Source organism: Magallana gigas, chromosome 2 (assembly GCF_963853765.1).
Source record: "Magallana gigas chromosome 2, xbMagGiga1.1, whole genome shotgun sequence".
NCBI lineage: Eukaryota > Metazoa > Mollusca > Bivalvia > Ostreida > Ostreidae > Magallana > Magallana gigas.
In genome coordinates, this window is record NC_088854.1 from 35,531,829 (window position 1) to 35,555,199 (window position 23,371).

Sequence of the window (23,371 nt, forward strand, 5' to 3'; positions counted from 1 at the left end):
AACAGGCCAAGTCAAACTCTGGTCGTGAGCGGCTATTTGAAGGTGTTGGAATGTCACTTTGGGTTAACTGAGGAGCATTCTCCTAAATTCAAATGAAATCGGGGTCTGGGATGGAAGAGTTATCCTTTGTCTTTTTCTCTTATCTCCTCCTTATCTATCTGTTCATCAAAATACACACTCTCTCTCTCTCTCTCTCTCTCTCTCTCTCTAAAATTGAAAAGGCGATGAAAATAAACTGGTTATTGCGCATAGAGGCCGTATGTAAGAAATAATAGTAATAATTCGGAAAAAAATATTTCTGACCCAAAAAGGCAACTCGATTCGCATATTAGTTTCGCCCCAACGTTTCACAAACGTTTCACATTGTTTGATAATATGCAAATTTACAAACCAATATAAACACAACATGTTGACGATTATAAGTAATAAAACTTTTCATTCATTATGAAGATGTTTACCTCTTGCTGATCATATATCACGGACGGTACGGTCAAATCTGATGTTTGTCAATACCGAACACTGCAAACATTATTCAATTCAATGATATTGATTACTACATGTTTCCAAACAATACACAAACTTAAAACACAATTAATACATTTAAAGATGATAAAAAGTTTGTTATGGATACGTACTAAATTGGTAAACAGTATTGCTCTAAACTATTGCATCAATATAGATGTATTTGAAATTCATGTTATGAAACAATACAATTGCAAAATTACAGCAAACATTTTTAGGAGCAACACAAACAAATACAGAGACATCTCTCTCTCTCCCTCTCTCATCCTTTATCTCTGTATCTGTTTGTGTTGCTCCTAAATTTTTTTGCTGTAATTTTGTAATTGTATTGTTTCATAATATGAATTTCAAATACATATATATAGATGAAATGGTTTTGAGCTATACTGTTTACCAATATAGTACGTATCCTTGTTTCTCTCCATCGATATTGTCCTTTGATTATTTTTTGCGTTTGATTTTTACAATGTACGAATTAACACATTTTTTATCATCTGTAAATGTATTATACTGTGTTTTAGGTGTGCGCATTGTTTGAAATAATGTAGTAATCAATATTATTGAACTGAATAATGTTTGCAGTGTTTGGTACTGCCATAAATCAGATCTGATCGTACCGGTGTTGATATACGATCAGCAAGGGGTAATCATCTTCACAAGGACTGAAAATTATTCCTACTTATAATTGTCAACATGTTGTGTTTATATTGTTTTGAAAATTTGCATATAATCAAACAATGTGAAACGTTTGTGGAACGTTTGGGCGAGACTAAAATTCGAATCAAGTTGTATTTTTTTGGTAAGAATTTTTTTCCGAATTATTACTATTAATTTTAGGCGCAATAACCTGATTATTTCCATCGCCTTTTCAATATTAGAGAGAGAGATAGGTAGGTAGAGATAGAGAGAGAGAAAAGAGGAAGATAGAGAGAAATTGTATTGCGGAGAAAAGTTTAAGAATAAAAACAGGTACAACTAGTAGACTAACTGTTCATGGAACAATTAAAAGGTTTTTGCACCATTCATTTGCTCTCTTAATTTGTTCAAATCCTTTGCAGAAGATCGGTAAATTTAAAAAACAAATGTTTGGTTCTACAAAGCGGTATCGATCCAAGAACCCTAAGATTCTTAGGCGAGAGTGTTACCACTAAGCTATGTCGCTTGTTAATTGACAGAAGGTAAAAATTTGTTGAGTTGTGTAGTCAATTTGGTAATGATAGAAAGAAGAGATGGAGCGTTCTTCCGTCCATATGAAGTTGATACCCAATGTTGTGAAACCTTTAGAATAGATAGGCGCCTAGCGATTGCTTGAGAGGGCAGTATTTGTTCATCAGTTTAATAATAAAAATCAGTGCCGCTTGTCAAGACTGTGGCCGGATAGCGTTAGCTAAGAAATGAACAGGCCAAGTCAAACTCTGGTCGTGAGCGGCTATTTGAAGGTGTTGGAATGTCACTTTGGGTTAACTGAGGAGCATTCTCCTAAATTCAAATGAAATCGGGGTCTGGGATGGAAGAGTTATCCTTTGTCTTTTTCTCTTATCTCCTCCTTATCTATCTGTTCATCAAAATACACACACACTCTCTCTCTCTCTCTCTCTCTCTAAAATTGAAAAGGCGATGAAAATAAACTGGTTATTGCGCATAGAGGCCGTATGTAAGAAATAATAGTAATAATTCGGAAAAAAATATTTCTGACCCAAAAAGGCAACTCGATTCGCATATTAGTTTCGCCCCAACGTTTCACAAACGTTTCACATTGTTTGATAATATGCAAATTTACAAACCAATATAAACACAACATGTTGACGATTATAAGTAATAAAACTTTTCATTCATTATGAAGATGTTTACCTCTTGCTGATCATATATCACGGACGGTACGGTAAAATCTGATGTTTGTCAATACCGAACACTGCAAACATTATTCAATTCAATGATATTGATTACTACATGTTTCCAAACAATACACAAACTTAAAACACAATTAATACATTTAAAGATGATAAAAAGTTTGTTATGGATACGTACTAAATTGGTAAACAGTATTGCTCTAAACTATTGCATCAATATAGATGTATTTGAAATTCATATTATGAAACAATACAATTGCAAAATTACAGCAAACATTTTTAGGAGCAACACAAACAAATACAGAGACATCTCTCTCTCTCCCTCTCTCATCCTTTATCTCTGTATCTGTTTGTGTTGCTCCTAAATTTTTTTGCTGTAATTTTGTAATTGTATTGTTTCATAATATGAATTTCAAATACATATATATAGATGAAATGGTTTTGAGCTATACTGTTTACCAATATAGTACGTATCCTTGTTTCTCTCCATCGATATTGTCCTTTGATTATTTTTTGCGTTTGACTTTTACAATGTACGAATTAACACATTTTTTATCATCTGTAAATGTATTATACTGTGTTTTAGGTGTGCGCATTGTTTGAAATAATGTAGTAATCAATATTATTGAACTGAATAATGTTTGCAGTGTTTGGTACTGCCATAAATCAGATCTGATCGTACCGGTGTTGATATACGATCAGCAAAGGGTAATCATCTTCACAAGGACTGAAAATTATTCCTACTTATAATTGTCAACATGTTGTGTTTATATTGTTTTGAAAATTTGCATATAATCAAACAATGTGAAACGTTTGTGGAACGTTTGGGCGAGACTAAAATTCGAATCAAGTTGTATTTTTTTGGTAAGAATTTTTTTCCGAATTATTACTATTAATTTTAGGCGCAATAACCTGATTATTTCCATCGCCTTTTCAATATTAGAGAGAGAGATAGGTAGGTAGAGATAGAGAGAGAGAAAAGAGGAAGATAGAGAGAAATTGTATTGCGGAGAAAAGTTTAAGAATAAAAACAGGTACAACTAGTAGACTAACTGTTCATGGAACAATTAAAAGGTTTTTGCACCATTCATTTGCTCTCTTAATTTGTTCAAATCCTTTGCAGAAGATCGGTAAATTTAAAAAACAAATGCGGTATCGATCCAAGAACCCTAAGATTCTTAGGCGAGAGTGTTACCACTAAGCTATGTCGCTTGTTAATTGACAGAAGGTAAAAATTTGTTGAGTTGTGTAGTCAATTTGGTAATGATAGAAAGAAGAGATGGAGCGTTCTTCCGTCCATATGAAGTTGATACCCAATGTTGTGAAACCTTTAGAATAGATAGGCGCCTAGCGATTGCTTGAGAGGGCAGTATTTGTTCATCAGTTTAATAATAAAAATCAGTGCCGCTTGTCAAGACTGTGGCCGGATAGCGTTAGCTAAGAAATGAACAGGCCAAGTCAAACTCTGGTCGTGAGCGGCTATTTGAAGGTGTTGGAATGTCACTTTGGGTTAACTGAGGAGCATTCTCCTAAATTCAAATGAAATCGGGGTCTGGGATGGAAGAGTTATCCTTTGTCTTTTTCTCTTATCTCCTCCTTATCTATCTGTTCATCAAAATACACACTCTCTCTCTCTCTCTCTCTCTCTCTCTCTCTCTAAAATTGAAAAGGCGATGAAAATAAACTGGTTATTGCGCATAGAGGCCGTATGTAAGAAATAATAGTAATAATTCGGAAAAAAATATTTCTGACCCAAAAAGGCAACTCGATTCGCATATTAGTTTCGCCCCAACGTTTCACAAACGTTTCACATTGTTTGATAATATGCAAATTTACAAACCAATATAAACACAACATGTTGACGATTATAAGTAATAAAACTTTTCATTCATTATGAAGATGTTTACCTCTTGCTGATCATATATCACGGACGGTACGGTAAAATCTGATGTTTGTCAATACCGAACACTGCAAACATTATTCAATTCAATGATATTGATTACTACATGTTTCCAAACAATACACAAACTTAAAACACAATTAATACATTTAAAGATGATAAAAAGTTTGTTATGGATACGTACTAAATTGGTAAACAGTATTGCTCTAAACTATTGCATCAATATAGATGTATTTGAAATTCATATTATGAAACAATACAATTGCAAAATTACAGCAAACATTTTTAGGAGCAACACAAACAAATACAGAGACATCTCTCTCTCTCCCTCTCTCATCCTTTATCTCTGTATCTGTTTGTGTTGCTCCTAAATTTTTTTGCTGTAATTTTGTAATTGTATTGTTTCATAATATGAATTTCAAATACATATATATAGATGAAATGGTTTTGAGCTATACTGTTTACCAATATAGTACGTATCCTTGTTTCTCTCCATCGATATTGTCCTTTGATTATTTTTTGCGTTTGATTTTTACAATGTACGAATTAACACATTTTTTATCATCTGTAAATGTATTATACTGTGTTTTAGGTGTGCGCATTGTTTGAAATAATGTAGTAATCAATATTATTGAACTGAATAATGTTTGCAGTGTTTGGTAATGCCATAAATCAGATCTGATCGTACCGGTGTTGATATACGATCAGCAAGGGGTAATCATCTTCACAAGGACTGAAAATTATTCCTACTTATAATTGTCAACATGTTGTGTTTATATTATTTTGAAAATTTGCATATAATCAAACAATGTGAAACGTTTGTGAAACGTTTGGGCGAGACTAAAATTCGAATCAAGTTCTAATTTTTTGGTAAGAATTTTTTTCCGAATTATTACTATTAATTTTAGGCGCAATAACCTGATTATTTCCATCGCCTTTTCAATATTAGAGAGAGAGATAGGTAGGTAGAGATAGAGAGAGAGAAAAGAGGAAGATAGAGAGAAATTGTATTGCGGAGAAAAGTTTAAGAAAAAAAACAGGTACAACTAGTAGACTAACTGTTCATGGAACAATTAAAAGGTTTTTGCACCATTCATTTGCTCTCTTAATTTGTTCAAATCCTTTGCAGAAGATCGGTAAATTTAAAAAACAAATGTTTGGTTCTACAAAGCGGTATCGATCCAAGAACCCTAAGATTCTTAGGCGAGAGTGTTACCACTAAGCTATGTCGCTTGTTAATTGACAGAAGGTAAAAATTTGTTGAGTTGTGTAGTCAATTTGGTAATGATAGAAAGAAGAGATGGAGCGTTCTTCCGTCCATATGAAGTCAATACCCAATGTTGTGAAACCTTTAGAATAGATAGGCGCCTAGCGATTGCTTGAGAGGGCAGTATTTGTTCATCAGTTTAATAATAAAAATCAGTGCCGCTTGTCAAGACTGTGGCCGGATAGCGTTAGCTAAGAAATGAACAGGCCAAGTCAAACTCTGGTCGTGAGCGGCTATTTGAAGGTGTTGGAATGTCACTTTGGGTTAACTGAGGAGCATTCTCCTAAATTCAAATGAAATCGGGGTCTGGGATGGAAGAGTTATCCTTTGTCTTTTTCTCTTATCTCCTCCTTATCTATCTGTTCATCAAAATACACTCTCTCTCTCTCTCTCTCTCTCTCTCTCTCTCTCTCTCTCTCTCTCTCTCTCTCTCTCTCTCTCTCTCTCTCTCTCTCTAAAATTGAAAAGGCGATGAAAATAAACTGGTTATTGCGCATAGAGGCCGTATGTAAGAAATAATAGTAATAATTCGGGAAAAAATATTTCTGACCCAAAAAGGCAACTCGATTCGCATATTAGTTTCGCCCCAACGTTTCACAAACGTTTCACATTGTTTGATAATATGCAAATTTACAAACCAATATAAACACAACATGTTAACGATTATAAGTAATAAAAATTTTCCTTCATTATCAAGATGTTTACCTCTTGCTGATCATATATCACAGACGGTACGGTCAAATCTGATGTTTGTCAATACCGAACACTGCAAACATTATTCAATTCAATGATATTGATTACTACATGTTTCCAAACAATACACAAACTTAAAACACAATTAATACATTTAAAGATGATAAAAAGTTTGTTATGGATACGTACTAAATTGGTAAACAGTATTGCTCTAAACTATTGCATCAATATAGATGTATTTGAAATTCATATTATGAAACAATACAATTGCAAAATTACAGCAAACATTTTTAGGAGCAACACAAACAAATACAGAGACATCTCTCTCTCACCCTCTCTCATCCTTTATCTCTGTATCTGTTTGTGTTGCTCCTAAATTTTTTTGCTGTAATTTTGTAATTGTATTGTTTCATAGTATGAATTTCAAATACATATATATAGATGAAATGGTTTTGAGCTATACTGTTTACCAATATAGTACGTATCCTTTTTTCTCTCCATCGATCTTGTCCTTTGATTATTTTTTGCGTTTGATTTTTACAATGTACGAATTAACACATTTTTTATCATCTGTAAATGTATTATACTGTGTTTTAGGTGTGCGCATTGTTTGAAATAATGTAGTAATCAATATTATTGAACTGAATAATGTTTGCAGTGTTTGGTAATGCCATAAATCAGATCTGATCGTACCGGTGTTGATATACGATCAGCAAGGGGTAATCATCTTCACAAGGACTGAAAATTATTCCTACTTATAATTGTCAACATGTTGTGTTTATATTGTTTTGAAAATTTGCAGATAATCAAACAATGTGAAACGTTTGGGCGAGACTAAAATTCGAATCAAGTTGTATTTTTTGGTAAGAATTTTTTTCCCGAATTATTACTATCAATTTTAGGCGCAATAACCTGATTATTTCCATCGCCTTTTCAATATTAGAGAGAGAGATAGGTAGGTAGAGATAGAGAGAGAGAGAAAGAGGAAGATAGAGAGAAATTGTATTGCAGAGAAAAGTTTAAGAATAAAAACAGGTACAACTAGTAGACTAACTGTTCATGGAACAATTAAAAGGTTTTTGCACCATTCATTTGCTCTCTTAATTTGTTCAAATCCTTTGCAGAAGATCGGTAAATTTAAAAAACAAATGTTTGGTTCTACAAAGCGGTATCGATCCAAGAACCCTAAGATTCTTAGGCGAGAGTGTTACCACTAAGCTATGTCGCTTGTTAATTGACAGAAGGTAAAAATTTGTTGAGTTGTGTAGTCAATTTGGTAATGATAGAAAGAAGAGATGGAGCGTTCTTCCGTCCATATGAAGTCGATACCCAATGTTGTGAAACCTTTAGAATAGATAGGCGCCTAGCGATTGGTTGAGAGGGCAGTATTTGTTCATCAGTTTATTAATAAAAATCAGTGCCGCTTGTCAAGACTGTGGCCGGATAACGTTAGCTAAGAAATGAACAGGCCAAGTCAAACTCTGGTCGTGAGCGGCTATTTGAAGGTGTTGGAATGTCACTTTGGGTTAACTGAGGAGCATTCTCCTGAATTGAAATGAAATCGGGGTCTGGGATGGAAGAGTTATCCTTTGTCTTTTTCTCTTATCTCCTTCTTATCTATCTGTTCATCAAAATACACACTCTCTCTCTCTCTCTCTTTCTCTCTCTCTCTAAAATTGAAAAGGCGATGAAAATAAACAGGTTATTGCGCATAGAGGCCGTCTGTAAGAAATAATAGTAATACTTCGGAAAAAATATTTCTGACCCAAAAAGGCAACTCGATTCGCATATTAGTCTCGCCCCAACGTTTCACAAACGTTTCACATTGTTTGATAATATGCAAATTTTCAAAACAATATAAACACAACATGTTGACGATTATAAGTAATAAAACTTTTCATTCATTATGAAGGTGTTTACCTCTTGCTGATCGTATATCACGGACGGTACGGTCAAATCTGATGATTGTCATCAACCGAACACTGCAAACATTATTCAATTCAATGATATTGATTACTACATGTTTCCAAACAATACACAAACTTAAAACACAATTAATACATTTAAAGATGATAAAAAGTTTGTTATGGATACGTACTATATTGGTAAACAGTATTGCTCTAAACTATTGCATCAATATAGATGTATTTGAAATTCATATTATGAAACAATACAATTGAAAAATTACAGCAAACATTTTTAGGAGCAACACAAACAAATACAGAGACAAATCTCTCTCACCCTCTCTCATCCTTTATCTCTGTATCTGTTTGTGTTGCTCCTAAATTTTTTTGGCGTAATTTTGTAATTGTATTGTTTCATAATATGAATTTCAAATACATTTATATAGATGAAATGGTTTTGAGCTATACTGTTTACCAATATAGTACGTGTCCTTGTTTCTCTCCATCGAATTGTCCTTTGATTATTTTTGCGTTTGATTTTTACAATGTACGAATTAACACATTTTTTATCATCTGTAAATGTATTATACTGTGTTTTAGGTGTGCGCATTGTTTGAAATAATGTATTAATCAATATTATTGAACTGAATAATGTTTGCAGTGTTTGGTAATGCCATAAATCAGATCTGATCGTACCTGTGTTGATATACGATCAGCAAGCGTAATCATCTTCACATGGACTGAAAATTATTCGTACTTATAATTGTCAACATGTTGTGTTTATATTGTTTTGAAAATTTGCATATAATCAAACAATGTGAAACGTTTCTGAAACGCTTTGGCGAGACTAAAATTCGAATCAAAAAGTATTTTTTGGTAAGAAATTTTTTCCCGAATTATTACTATTAATTTTAGGCGCAATAACCTGATTATTTCCATCGCCTTTTCAATATTAGAGAGAGAGATAGGTAGAGAGGGAGAGAGAGAGAAAAGGAGAGAGAAGGAGAGAGAAGGAGGAAGATAGAGAGAAATTGTATTGCGGAGAAAAGTTTAAAAAAAACAGGTACAACTAGTAGACTTACTGTTCATGGAACAATTAGAAGGTTTTTACACCATTCATATGCTCTCTTAATTTGTTCAAATCCTTTGCAGAAGATCGGTAAATTTAAAAAACAAATGTTTGGTTCTACAAAGCGGTATCGATCCGAGAACCCTAAGATTCTTAGGCGTTACCACTAAGCTATGTCGCTTGTTAATTGACAGAAGGTAAAAATTTGTTGAGTTGTGTAGTCAATTTGGTAATGAGAGACAGAAGAGATGGAGCGTTCTTCCGTCCGTATGAAGTTGACACCCAGTGTTGTGAAACCTTTAGAATAGATAGGCGCCTAGCGAATGGTTGAGAGGGCAGTATTTGATCATCAGTTTATTAATAAAAATCAGTGCCGCTCGTAAAGACCCTAGCCGGATAGCGTTAGCTAAGAAATGAACAGTCCAAGTCAAACTCTGGTCGCGAGCGGCTATTTGAAGGTGTTGGAATGTCACTTTGAGTTAACTGAGGAGCATTCTCCTAAATTCAAATGAAATCGGGGTCTGGGATGGAAGAGTTATCCTTTGTCTTTTTCTCTCTTCTCCTTCTTATCTATCTGTTCATCAAAATACTCTCTCTCTCTCTCTAAAATTGAAATGGCGATGAAAATAAACAGGTTATTGCCCATAGAGGCCGTATGTAAGAAATAATAGTAATAATTCGGAAAAAAATAGTTCTGACCCAAAAAGGCAACTCGATTCGCATATTAGTTTCGCCCCAACGTTTCACAAACGTTTCACATTGTTTGATAATATGCAAATTTACAAAACAATATAAACACAACATGTTGACGATTATAAGTAATAAAAATTTTCATTCATTATGAAGATGTTTACCTCTTGCTGATCGTATATCACGGACGGTACGGTCAAATCTGATGTTTGTCAATACCGAACACTGCAAACATTATTCAATTCAATGATATTGATTACTACATGTTTCCAAACAATACACAAACTTAAAACACAATTAATACATTTAAAGATGATAAAAAGTTTGTTATGGATACGTATTATATTCACCCCTGCGAATGTGTTCGGAATGTTTTCTTTATCGTTGCTAAGTATGTAATAAATCCAGAGGTGCTCGAATGAAAGTTCACGAGACTTCACCGAGATTTGTTCAGTTCCTGTGAAATTTCGAGCGGAAGTATTAAGTGTTCGGATAATATTCTCAAAATACGTAAGTACTGGTCGTTTTTCATATAGTATCCTACTTTGGTTTTTGTTAAAACATGAAACTCTTTTAATATGAATGTCTTATTTCACCATTTAGCGGTTTTTATATTAAACGATAATATTCAGAACAGAGTTATCGTTCGTGTTCAACCACGTGCTGAGTGGTTGAAAATATAAACATTGCGTGGCTTAATAAAATCATATCCATGTTTGATGCTTGTGGTGTGCAATACCATGTTTTAAAAAAAAATAATGGATGTCTGTTTTGCATAAAAACTTAGTATATCGAGTCATTTTCAAGGAACATTCTGCATAAAATAGTATAGTCTGTTTCACTATTGATGCTATTTACTAGGTCAGGCGCGGATCGAAAACTAATCCTCAGTGGGGATCTCTACTTATCATGTTAATTGTTGCAACAGCAGACAAAAACTATTTTTTGTATTTTTACATTTATTTCTAGAACACATTTTATCCACCTATTAATGAAGATAAAGTTTAAAATCAATAAACTTCTAGATTTAATAATTGACTACAATAGTACCTAGATTCTATGAACTTGACTATAAACACGAGGCACGATTTTTACTGCGAAACTGAAAGGGTCAAATAAAACGACGTATTCTAAAATTTAAATGACAATAACATTCGCAGGGGTGATATTGGTAAACAGTATTGCTCTAAACTATTGCATCAATATAGATGTATTTGAAATTCATATTATGAAACAATACAATTGCAAAATTACAGCAAACATTTTTAGGAGCAACACAAACAAATACAGAGACATCTCTCTCTCACCCTCTCTCATCCTTTATCTCTGTATCTGATTGTGTTGCTCCTAAAAATTTTTGAGAAGAAAGTTTAAAGATTTTCTCTATATATTCCTATGTAAAACTTGATCCCCCTACTGTGGCCCTATTCTACCCCCGGGGACCATGATTTGCACAAACTAGATTCTACACTACCTGAGGATGCTTCCATTTTTATTTGAGCTTTCCTGGCGTCATAGTTTTTGAGAAGAAAGTTTAAAGACTTTCTCTATATATTCCAATGTAAAACTTGATCCCCATACTGTGGCCCAACCCTATCCCCAGGGACCATGATTTGCACAAACTAGAATCTACACTACCTGAGGATGCTTCCATTTTAATTTGAGCTTTCCTGGCGTCAGAGTTTTTGAGAAGAAAGAATAAATATTTTCTCTATATATTCCTATGTAAAACTTGATCCCCCTACTGTGGCGCAACCCTACCCCCGGGGACCATGATTTGCACAAAATAGAATCTACACTACCTGAGGATGCTTCCATTTTAATTTGAGCTTTCCTGGCGTCATAGTTTTGGAGAAGAAAGTTTAAAGATTTTCTCTATATATTCCTATGTAAAACTTGATCCCCCTACCGTGGCCCAACCCTACCCCCGGGGACCATGATTTGCACTAACTAGATTCTACACTACCTGAGGATGCTTCCAATTTAATTTGAGCTTTCCTGGCATCATAGTTTTTGAGAAGAAAGATTAAACATTTTCTCTATATATTCCTATGTAAAACTTGATCCCCCTACTGTGGCCCAAACCTACCCCCGGGGACCATGATTTGAACAAACTAGAATCTACACTATCTGAGGATGCTTCCATTTTAATTTGAGCTTTCCTGGCGTCATAGTTTTTGGGAAGAAAGTTTAAAGATTTTCTCTATATATTCCTATGTAAAACTTGATCCCCCTACTGTGGCCCAACCCTACCCCCGAGGACCATGATTTGCACTAACTAGATTCTACACTACCTGAGGATGCTTCCAATTTAATTTCAGCTTTCCTGGCATCATAGTTTTTGAGAAGAAAGATTAAACATTATCTCTATATATTCCTATGTAAAACTTGATCCCCCTACTGTGGCCCAAACCTACCCCCGGGGACCATGATTTGAACAAACTAGAATCTACACTATCTGAGGATGCTTCCATTTTAATTTGAGCTTTCCTGGCGTCATAGTTTTTGGGAAGAAAGTTTAAAGATTTTCTCTATATATTCCTATGTAAAACTTGATCCCCCTATTGTGGCGCAACCCTACCCCCGGGGACCATGATTTGCACAAACTAGAATCTACACTACCTGAGGATGCTTCCATTTTAATTTGAGTTTTCCTGGCGTCATAGTTCTTGAGAAGAGAGATTAAAAATTTTCTCTATATATTCCTATGTAAAACTTGATCCCCCTACTGTGGCTCAACCCTATCCCCGGGGGACCATGATTTGAACAAATTAGAATCTACACTACCTGAGGATGCTTCCATTTTAATTTGAGTTTTCCTGGCGTAATATTTTTTGAGAAGAAAGTTTAAAGATTTTCTCTATATATTCTTATGTAAAATTTGATCCCCCTACTGTGGCCCTACCCTACCCCCGGGGACCATGATTTCCACAAACTAGAATCTACACTATCTGAGGATGCTTCCATTTTTTTTGATGTTTCCTGGCGTCATAGTTTTTGAAAAGAAAGTTTAAAGATTTTCTCTATATATTCCTATGTAAAACTTGATCCCCCTACTGTGGCCCAACCCTACCCCCGGGGACCATGATTTGCACAAACTAAAATCTACACTACCTGAGGATGCTTCCAATTTAATTTGAGCTTTTCTGGCATCATAGTTTTGGAGAAGAAAGATTAAAAATTTTCTCTATATATTCCTTTGTAAAACTTGATCCCCCTACTGTGGCCCAACCCTACCCCCGGGGACCATGATTTGCACAAACTAGAATCTACACTACCTGAGGATGCTTCCATTTTAATTTGAGCTTTCCTGGCGTCATAGTTTTTGAGAAGAAAGATTAAAAATTTTCTCTATATATTCCGATGAAAAACTTGATCCCCCTACTGTGGCCACACCCTACCCCCGGGGACCATGATTTGCACAAACTAGAATATACACTACCTGAGGATGCTTCCATTTTAATTTGAGTTTTCCTGGCGTCATAGTTTTTGAGATGCTTCCAATTTAATTTGCGCTTTCCTTGCATCATAGTTTTGGAGAAGAAAGATTAAAAATTTTCTCTATATATTCCTATGGAAAACTTGATCCCCCTACTGTGGCCCAACCCTACCCCCGGGGACCATGATTTGCATAAACTAGAATCTACACTACCTGAGGATGCTTCCATTTTAATTTGCGATTTACATGGTAATATATAGAGAAAACTTTAAACTTTCTTCTCAAAAACAATGACGCCAGGAAAGCTCAAATTAAATTGGAAGCAACCTCAGGTAGTGTAGATTCTAGCTTGTTCAAACCATGGTCCCCGGGGATAGGGTTGGGCCACAGTAGGGGGATCAAGTTTTACATCGGAATATATAGAGAAAATCTTTAAACTTTATTTTCAAAAACTATGACGCCAGGAAAGCTCAAATTAAATTGGAAGCATCCTCAGGTAGTGTAAATTCTAGATTGTTCAAACCATGGTCCCCGGGGATAGGGTTGGGCCACAGTAGGGGGATCAAGTTTTACATAGGAATATATAGAGAAAATCTTTAAACTTTCTTCTCAAAAACTATGACGCCAGGAAAACTCAAATTAAAATGGAAGCATCCTCAGGTAGTGTAGATTCTAGTTTGTGCAAATCATGGTCCCCGGGGGTAGGGTTGGGCCACAGTAGGGGGATCAAGTTTTACATTGGAATATATAGAGAAAATCTGTAAACTTTCTTCTCAAAAACTATGACGCCAGGAAAGCTCAAATTAAAATGGAAGCATCCTCAGGTAGTGTAGCTTCTAGTTTGTTGAAATCATGGTCCCTGGGGATAGGGTTGGGCCACAGTAGGGGGACCAAGTTTTACATTGGAATATATAGAGAAATTTTTTAATCTTTCTTCTCAAAAACTATGACGCCAGGAGAGCTCAAATTAAAATGGAAGCATCCTCCGGTAGTGTAAATTCTAGTTTGTGCAAATCATGGTCCCCGGGGTTAGATTTGGGCCACAGTAGGGGGATCAAGTTTTACATAGGAATATATAGAGAAAATCTTTAATCTTTCCTCTTAAAAAACTATGACGCCAGTAAAGCTCAAATTAAAATGGAAGCATCCTCAGGTAGTGTAGATTCTAGTTTGTGCAAATCATGGTCCCCGGGGGTAGGGTTGGGCCACAGTAGGGGGATCAAGTTTTACATAGGAATATATAGAGAAAATTTTTAATCTTCCTTCTCCAAAACTATGATGCCAGGAAAGCTCAAATTAAATTGGAAGCATCCTCAGGTAGTGTAGATTCTAGTTTGTGCAAATCATGGTCCCCGGGGGTAGGGTTGGGCCACAGTAGGGGGATCAAGTTTTACATAGGAATATATAGAGAAAATCTTTAAACTTTCTTTTCAAAAACTATGACGCCAGGAAACCTCAAAATAAATGGAAGCATCCTCAGGTAGTGTAAATTCTAGTTTGTGCAAATCATGGTCCCCGGGGGTAGGGTTGGGCCACAGTAGGGGGATCAAGTTTTTCATTGGAATATATAGAGAAAATTTTTAATCTTTCTTCTCAAAAACTATGACGCCAGGAAAGCTGAAATTAAAATGGAAGCATCCTCAGGTAGTGTAGATTCTAGTTTGTGCAAATCATGGTCCCCGGGGGTAGGGTTGGGCCACAGTAGGGGGATCAAGTTTTACATACGAATATATAGAGAAAATTTTTAATCTTTCTTCTCCAAAACTATGATGCCAGGAAAGCTCAAATTAAATTGGAAGCATCCTCAGGTAGTGTAGATTCTAGTTTGTGCAAATCATGGTCCCAGGGGGTAGGGTTGGGCCACAGTAGGGGGATCAAGTTTTACATAGGAATATATAGAGAAAATCTTTAAACTTTCTTTTCAAAAACTATGACGCCAGGAAACCTCAAAATAAATGGAAGCATCCTCAGGTAGTGTAGATTCTAGTTAGTGCAAATCATGGTCCCCGGGGGTAGGGTTGGGCCACAGTAGGGGGATCAAGTTTTACATAGGAATATATAGAGAAAATTTTTATTCTTTCTTCTCAAAAACTATGACGCCAGTAAAGCTCAAATTAAAACGTAAGCATCCTCAGGTAGTGTAGATTCTAGTTTGTGCAAATCATGGTCCCTGGGGGTAGGGTTGGGCCACAGTAGGGGGATCAAGTTTTACATAGGAATATATAAAGAAAATCTTTAAACTTTCTTTTCAAAAAATATTACGCCAGGAAAACTCAAATTAAAATGGAAGCATCCTCAGGTAGTGTAGATTCTAGTTTGTGCAAATCATGGTCCCCGGGGGTAGGGTTGGGCCACAGTAGGGGGATCAAGTTTTATTTAAGAATATATAGAGACAATTTTTAAACTTTCTTCTCAAAAACTATGACGCCAGGAAAACTCAAATTAGAATGGAAGCATCCTCAGGTAGTGTAGATTCTAGTTTGTGCAAATCATGGTCCCCGGGGGTAGGGTTGGGCCACAGTAGGGGGATCAAGTTTTACATAGGAATATATAGAGAACATTTTTAATCCTTCTTCTCAAAAACTTTGACGCTTAAAAAACTCAAATTAAAATGGAAGCATCCTCAGGTAGTGTAGATTCTAGTTTGTGCAAATCATGGTCCCCGGGGGTAGGGTTGGGCCACAGTAGGGGGATTAAGTTTTACATAGGAATATATAGAGAAAATCTTTAAACTTTCTTCTCAAAATCTATGACGCCAGGAAAGCTCAATTTAAAATATAAGCATCCTCAGGTAGTGTAGATTCTAGTTTGTGCAAATCATGGTCCCCGGGGGTAGGGTTGGGCCACAGTAGGGGGATCAAGTTTTACATAGGAATATATAGAGAACATTTTTAATCCTTCTTCTCAAAAACTTTGACGCTTAAAAAACTCAAATTAAAATGGAAGCATCCTCAGGTAGTGTAGATTCTAGTTTGTGCAAATCATGGTCCCCAGGGGTAGGGTTGGGCCACAGTAGGGGGATCAAGTTTTACATAGGAATATATAGAGAAAATTTTTAATCTTTCTTCTCCAAAACTATGACGCCAGGAAAGCTCAAATTAAAATGGAAGCATCCTCAGGTAGTGTAGATTCTAGTTTGTGCAAATCATGGTCCCCGGGAGTAGGGTTGGGCCACAGTATGGGGATCAAGTTTAACATAGGAATATATAGAGAAAATCTTAAAACTTTCTTCTCAAAAACTATGACGCCAGGAAAGCTCAAATTAAAATGGAAGCATCCTCAGGTAGTGTAGATTCTAGTTAGTGCAAATCATGGTCCCCGGGGGTAGGGTTGGGCCACAGTAGGGGGATCAAGTTTTACATAGGAATATATAGAGAAAATTTTTATTCTTTCTTCTCCAAAACTATGACGCCAGTAAAGCTCAAATTAAAACGTAAGCATCCTCAGGTAGTGTAGATTCTAGTTTGTGCAAATCATGGTCCCTGGGGGTAGGGTTGCGCCACAGTAGGGGGATCAAGTTTTACAAAGGAATATATAAAGAAAATCTTTAAACTTTCTTTTCAAAAAATATTACGCCAGGAAAACTCAAATTAAAATGGAAGCATCTTCAGGTAGTGTAGATTCTCGTTTGTGCAAATCATGGTCCCCGGGGGTAGGGTTGGGCCACAGTAGGGGGATCAAGTTTTACATAGGAATATATAGAGAAAATTTTTATTCTTTCTTCTCAAAAACTATGACGCCAGTAAAGCTCAAATTATAACGTAAGCATCCTCAGGTAGTGTAGATTCTAGTTTGTGCAAATCATGGTCCCTGGGGGTAGGGTTGGGCCACAGTAGGGGGATCAAGTTTTACATAGGAATATATAAAGAAAATCTTTAAACTTTGTTTTCAAAAAATATTACGCCAGGAAAACTCAAATTAAAATGGAAGCATCCTCAGGTAGTGTAGATTCTAGTTTGTGCAAATCATGGTCCCCGGGGGTAGGGTTGGGCCACAGTAGGGGGATAAAGTTTTATTTAAGAATATATAGAGACAATTTTTAAACTTTCTTCTCAAAAACTATGACACCAGGAAAACTCAAATTAAAATGGAAGCATCCTCAGGTAGTGTAGATTCTAGTTTGTGCAAATCATGGTCCCCGGGGGTAGGGTTGGGCCACAGTAGGGGGATCAAGTTTTACATAGGAATATATAGAGAAAATTTTTAATCTTCCTTCTCCAAAACTATGATGCCAGGAAAGCTCCAATTAAATTGGAAGCATCCTCAGGTAGTGTAGATTCTAGTTTGTGCAAATCATGGTCCCCGGGGGTAGGGTTGGGCCACAGTAGGGGGATCAAGTTTTACATAGGAATATATAGAGAAAATCTTTAAACTTTCTTTTCAAAAACTATGACGCCAGGAAACCTCAAAATAAATGGAAGCATCCTCAGGTAGTGTAGATTCTAGTTTGTGCAAATCATGGTCCCCGGGGGTAGGGTTGGGCCACAGTAGGGGGATCAAGTTTTACATAGGAACATATAGAGAAAATTTTTAATCTTCCTTCTCCAAAACAATGATGCCAGGAAAGCTCAAATTAAATTGGAAGCATCCTCAGGTAGTGTAGATTCTAGTTTGTGCAAATCATGGTCCCCGGGGGTAGGGTTGGGCCACAGTAGGGGGATCAAGTTTTACATAGGAATATATAGAGAAAATCTTTAAACTTTCTTTTCAAAAACTATGACGCCAGGAAACCTCAAAATAAATGGAAGCATCCTCAGGTAGTGTAGATTCTAGTTTGTGCAAATCATGGTCCCCGGGGGTAGGGTTGGGCCACAGTAGGGGGATCAAGTTTTTCATCGGAATATATAGAGAAAATTTTTAATCTTTCTTCTCAAAAACTATGACGCCAGGAAAGCTCAAATTAAAATGGAACCATCCTCAGGTAGTGTAGATTCTAGTTTGTGCAAATCATGGTCCCCGGGGGTAGGGTTGGGCCACAGTAGGGGGATCAAGTTTTACATAGGAATATATAGAGAAAATTTTTAATCTTTCTTCTCCAAAACTATGATGCAAGGAAAGCTCAAATTAAATTGGAAGCATCCTCAGGTAGTGTAGATTCTAGTTTGTGCAAATCATGGTCCCTGGGGGTAGGGTTGGGCCACAGTAAGGGGATCAAGTTTTACAAAGGAATATATAAAGAAAATCTTTAAACTTTCTTTTCAAAAAATATTACGCCAGGAAAACTCAAATTAAAATGGAAGCATCTTCAGGTAGTGTAGATTCTAGTTTGTGCAAATCATGGTCCCCGGGGATAGGGTTGGGCCACAGTAGGGGGATCAAGTTTTACATAGGAATATATAGAGAACATTTTTAATCCTTCTTCTCAAAAACTTTGACGCTTAAAAAACTCAAATTAAAATGGAAGCATCCTCAGGTAGTGTAGATTCTAGTTTGTGCAAATCATGGTCCCCGGGGGTAGGGTTGGGCCACAGTAGGGGGATCAAGTTTTACATAGGAATATATAGAGAAAATCTTTAAACTTTCTTCTCAAAAACTATGACGCCAGGAAAGCTCAAATTAAAATATAAGCATCCTCAGGTAGTGTAGATTCTAGTTTGTGCAAATCATGGTCCCCGGGGGTAGGGTTGGGCCACAGTAGGGGGATCAAGTTTTACATAGGAATATATAGAGAAAATTTTAAATCTTTCTTCTCCAAAACTATGATGCAAGGAAAGCTCAAATTAAATTGGAAGCATCCTCAGGTAGTGTAGATTCTAGTTTGTGCAAATCATGGTCCCCAGGGGTAGGGTTGGGCCACAGTAGGGGGATCAAGTTTTACATAGGAATATATAGAGAAAATTTTTAATCTTTCTTCTCAAAAACTATGACGCCAGGAAAGCTCAAATTAAAATGGAAGCATCCTCAGGTAGTGTAGATTCTAGTTTGTGCAAATCATGGTCCCCGGGAGTAGGGTTGGGCCACAGTATGGGGATCAAGTTTAACATAGGAATATATAGAGAAAATCTTAAAACTTTCTTCTCCAAAACTATGACGCCAGGAAAGCTCAAATTAAAATGGAAGCATCCTCAGGTAGTGTAGATTCTAGTTAGTGCAAATCATGGTCCCCGGGGGTAGGGTTGGGCCACAGTAGGGGGATCAAGTTTTACATAGGAATATATAGAGAACATTTTTATTCTTTCTTCTCAAAAACTATGACGCCAGTAAAGCTCAAATTAAAACGTAAGCATCCTCAGGTATTGTAGATTCTAGTTTGTGCAAATCATGGTCCCTGGGGGTAGGGTTGGGCCACAGTAGGGGGATCAAGTTTTACATAGGAATATATAAAGAAAATCTTTAAACTTTCTTTTCAAAAAATATTACGCCAGGAAAACTCAAATTAAAATGGAAGAATCTTGAGGTAGTGTAGATTCTAGTTTGTGCAAATCATGGACCCCGGGGGTAGGGTTGGGCCACAGTAGGGGGATCAAGTTTTACATAGGAATATATAGAGAACATTTTTAATCCTTCTTCTCAAAAACTTTGACGCTTAGAAAACTCAAATTAAAATGGAAGCATCCTCAGGTAGTGTAGATTCTAGTTTGTGCAAATCATGGTCCCCGGGGGTAGGGTTGGGCCACAGTAGGGGGATCAAGTTTTACATAGGAATATATAGAGAAAATCTTGAAACTTTCTTCTCAAAAACTATGACGCCAGGAAAGCTCAAATTAAAATGTAAGCATCCTCAGGTAGTGTAGATTCTAGTTTGTGCAAATCATGGTCCCCGAGGGGTAGGGTTGGGCCACAGTAGGGGGATCAAGTTTTACATAGGAATATATAGAGAAAATTTTTAATCTTTCTTCTCCAAAACTATGATGCGAGGAAAGCTCAAATTAAAATGTAAGCATCCTCAGGTAGTGTAGATTCTAGTTTGTGCAAATCATGGTCCCCAGGGGTAGGGTTGGGCCACAGTAGGGGGATCAAGTTTTACATAGGAATATATAGAGAAAATTTTTAATCTTTCTTCTCAAAAACTATGACGCCAGGAAAGCTCAAATTAAAATGGAAGCATCCTCAGGTAGTGTAGATTCTAGTTTGTGCAAATCATGGTCCCCGGGGGTAGGGTTGGGCCACAGTATGGGGATCAAGTTTAACATAGGAATATATAGAGAAAATCTTAAAACTTTCTTCTCAAAAACTATGACGCCAGTAAAGCTCAAATTAAAATGGAAGCATCCTCAGGTAGTGTAGATTCTAGTTAGTGCAAATCATGGTCCCCGGGGGTAGGGTTGGGCCACAGTAGGGGGATCAAGTTTTACATAGGAATATATAGAGAAAATTTTTATTCTTTCTTCTCAAAAACTATGACGCCAGTAAAGCTCAAATTAAAACGTAAGCATCCTCAGGTAGTGTAGATTCTAGTTTGTGCAAATCATGGTCCCCAGTGGTAGGGTTGGGCCACAGTAGGGGGATCAAGTTTTTCATAGGAATATATAGAGAAAATTTTTAATCTTTCTTCTCAAAAACTATGACGCCAGGAAAACTCAAATTAAAATGGAAGCATCCTCAAGTAGTGTAGATTCTAGTTTGTGCAAATCATGGTCCCCGAGGGGTAGGGTTGGGCCACAGTAGGGGGATCAAGATTTACATAGGAATATATAGAGAAAATTTTTAATCTTTCTTCTCAAAAACTATGATGCCAGGAAAGCTCAAATTAAATTGGAAGCATCGTCAGGTAGTGTAGATTCTAGTTTGTGCAAATCATGGTCCCCGGGGGTAGGGTTGGGCCACAGTAGGGGGATCAAGTTTTACATAGGAATATATAGAGAAAATCTTTAAACTTTCTTCTCAAAAACTATGACGCCAGGAAAGCTCAAATTAAAATATAAGCATCCTCAGGTAGTGTAGATTCTAGTTTGTGCAAATCATGGTCCCCGGGGGTAGGGTTGGGCCACAGTAGGGGGATCAAGTTTTACATAGGAATATATAGAGAAAATTTTAAATCTTTCTTCTCCAAAACTATGATGCAAGGAAAGCTCAAATTAAATTGGAAGCATCCTCAGGTAGTGTAGATTCTAGTTTGTGCAAATCATGGTCCCCAGGGGTAGGGTTGGGCCACAGTAGGGGGATCAAGTTTTACATAGGAATATATAGAGAAAATTTTTAATCTTTCTTCTCAAAAACTATGACGCCAGGAAAGCTCAAATTAAAATGGAAGCATCCTCAGGTAGTGTAGATTCTAGTTTGTGCAAATCATGGTCCCCGGGAGTAGGGTTGGGCCACAGTATGGGGATCAAGTTTAACATAGGAATATATAGAGAAAATCTTAAAACTTTCTTCTCCAAAACTATGACGCCAGGAAAGCTCAAATTAAAATGGAAGCATCCTCAGGTAGTGTAGATTCTAGTTAGTGCAAATCATGGTCCCCGGGGGTAGGGTTGGGCCACAGTAGGGGGATCAAGTTTTACATAGGAATATATAGAGAACATTTTTATTCTTTCTTCTCAAAAACTATGACGCCAGTAAAGCTCAAATTAAAACGTAAGCATCCTCAGGTATTGTAGATTCTAGTTTGTGCAAATCATGGTCCCTGGGGGTAGGGTTGGGCCACAGTAGGGGGATCAAGTTTTACATAGGAATATATAAAGAAAATCTTTAAACTTTCTTTTCAAAAAATATTACGCCAGGAAAACTCAAATTAAAATGGAAGCATCCTCAAGTAGTGTAGATTCTAGTTTGTGCAAATCATGGTCCCCGAGGGGTAGGGTTGGGCCACAGTAGGGGGATCAAGATTTACATAGGAATATATAGAGAAAATTTTTAATCTTTCTTCTCAAAAACTATGACGCCAGGAAAACTCAAATTAAAATGGAAGCATCCTCAGGTAGTGTAGATTCTAGTTTGTGCAAATCATGGTCCCCGGGGGTAGGGTTGGGCCACAGTAGGGGGATCAAGTTTTACATAGGAATATATAGAGAAAATCTTTAAACTTTCTTCTCAAAAACTATGACGCCAGGGAAGCTCAAATTAAAATGTAAGCATCCTCAGGTAGTGTAGATTCTAGTTTGTGCAAATCATGGTCCCCGGGGGTAGGGTTGGGCCACAGTAGGGGGATCAAGTTTTACATAGGTATATATAGAGAAAATTTTTAATCTTTCTTCTCAAAAACTATGATGCGAGGAAAGCTCAAATTAAATTGGAAGCATCCTCAGGTAGTGTAGATTCTAGTTTGTGCAAATCATGGTCCCCAGGGGTAGGGTTGGGCCACAGTAGGGGGATCAAGTTTTACATAGGAATATATAGAGAAAATTTTTAATCTTTCTTCTCCAAAACTATGACGCCAGGAAAGCTCAAATTAAAATGGAAGCATCCTCAGGTAGTGTAGATTCTAGTTTGTGCAAATCATGGTCCCCGGGGGTAGGGTTGTGCCACAGTATGGGGATCAAGTTTAACATAGGAATATATAGAGAAAATCTTAAAACTTTCTTCTCAAAAACTATGACGCCAGGAAAGCTCAAATTAAAATGGAAGCATCCTCAGGTAGTGTAGATTCTAGTTAGTGCAAATCATGGTCCCCGGGGGTAGGGTTGGGCCACAGTAGGGGGATCAAGTTTTACATAGGAATATATAGAGAAAATTTTTAATCTTTCTTCTCAAAAACTATGACGCCAGTAAAGCTCAAATTAAAACGTAAGCATCCTCAGGTAGTGTAGATTCTAGTTTGTGCAAATCATGGTCCCTGGGGGTAGGGTTGGGCCACAGTAGGGGGATCAAGTTTTACATAGGAATATATAGAGAACATTTTTAATCTTTCTTTTCCAAAACTATGACGCCAGGAAAACTCAAATTAAAATGGAAGCATCCTCAGGTAGCGTAGATTCTAGTTTGTGCAAATTATGGTCCCCGGGGGTAGGGTTGGGCCACAGTAGTGGGATCAAGTTTTTCATAGGAATATATAGAGAAAATTTTTAATCTTTCTTCTCCAAAACTATGACGCCAGAAAAGCTCAAATTAAAATGGAAGCATCCTCAGGTAGTGTAGATTCTAGTTTGTGCAAATCA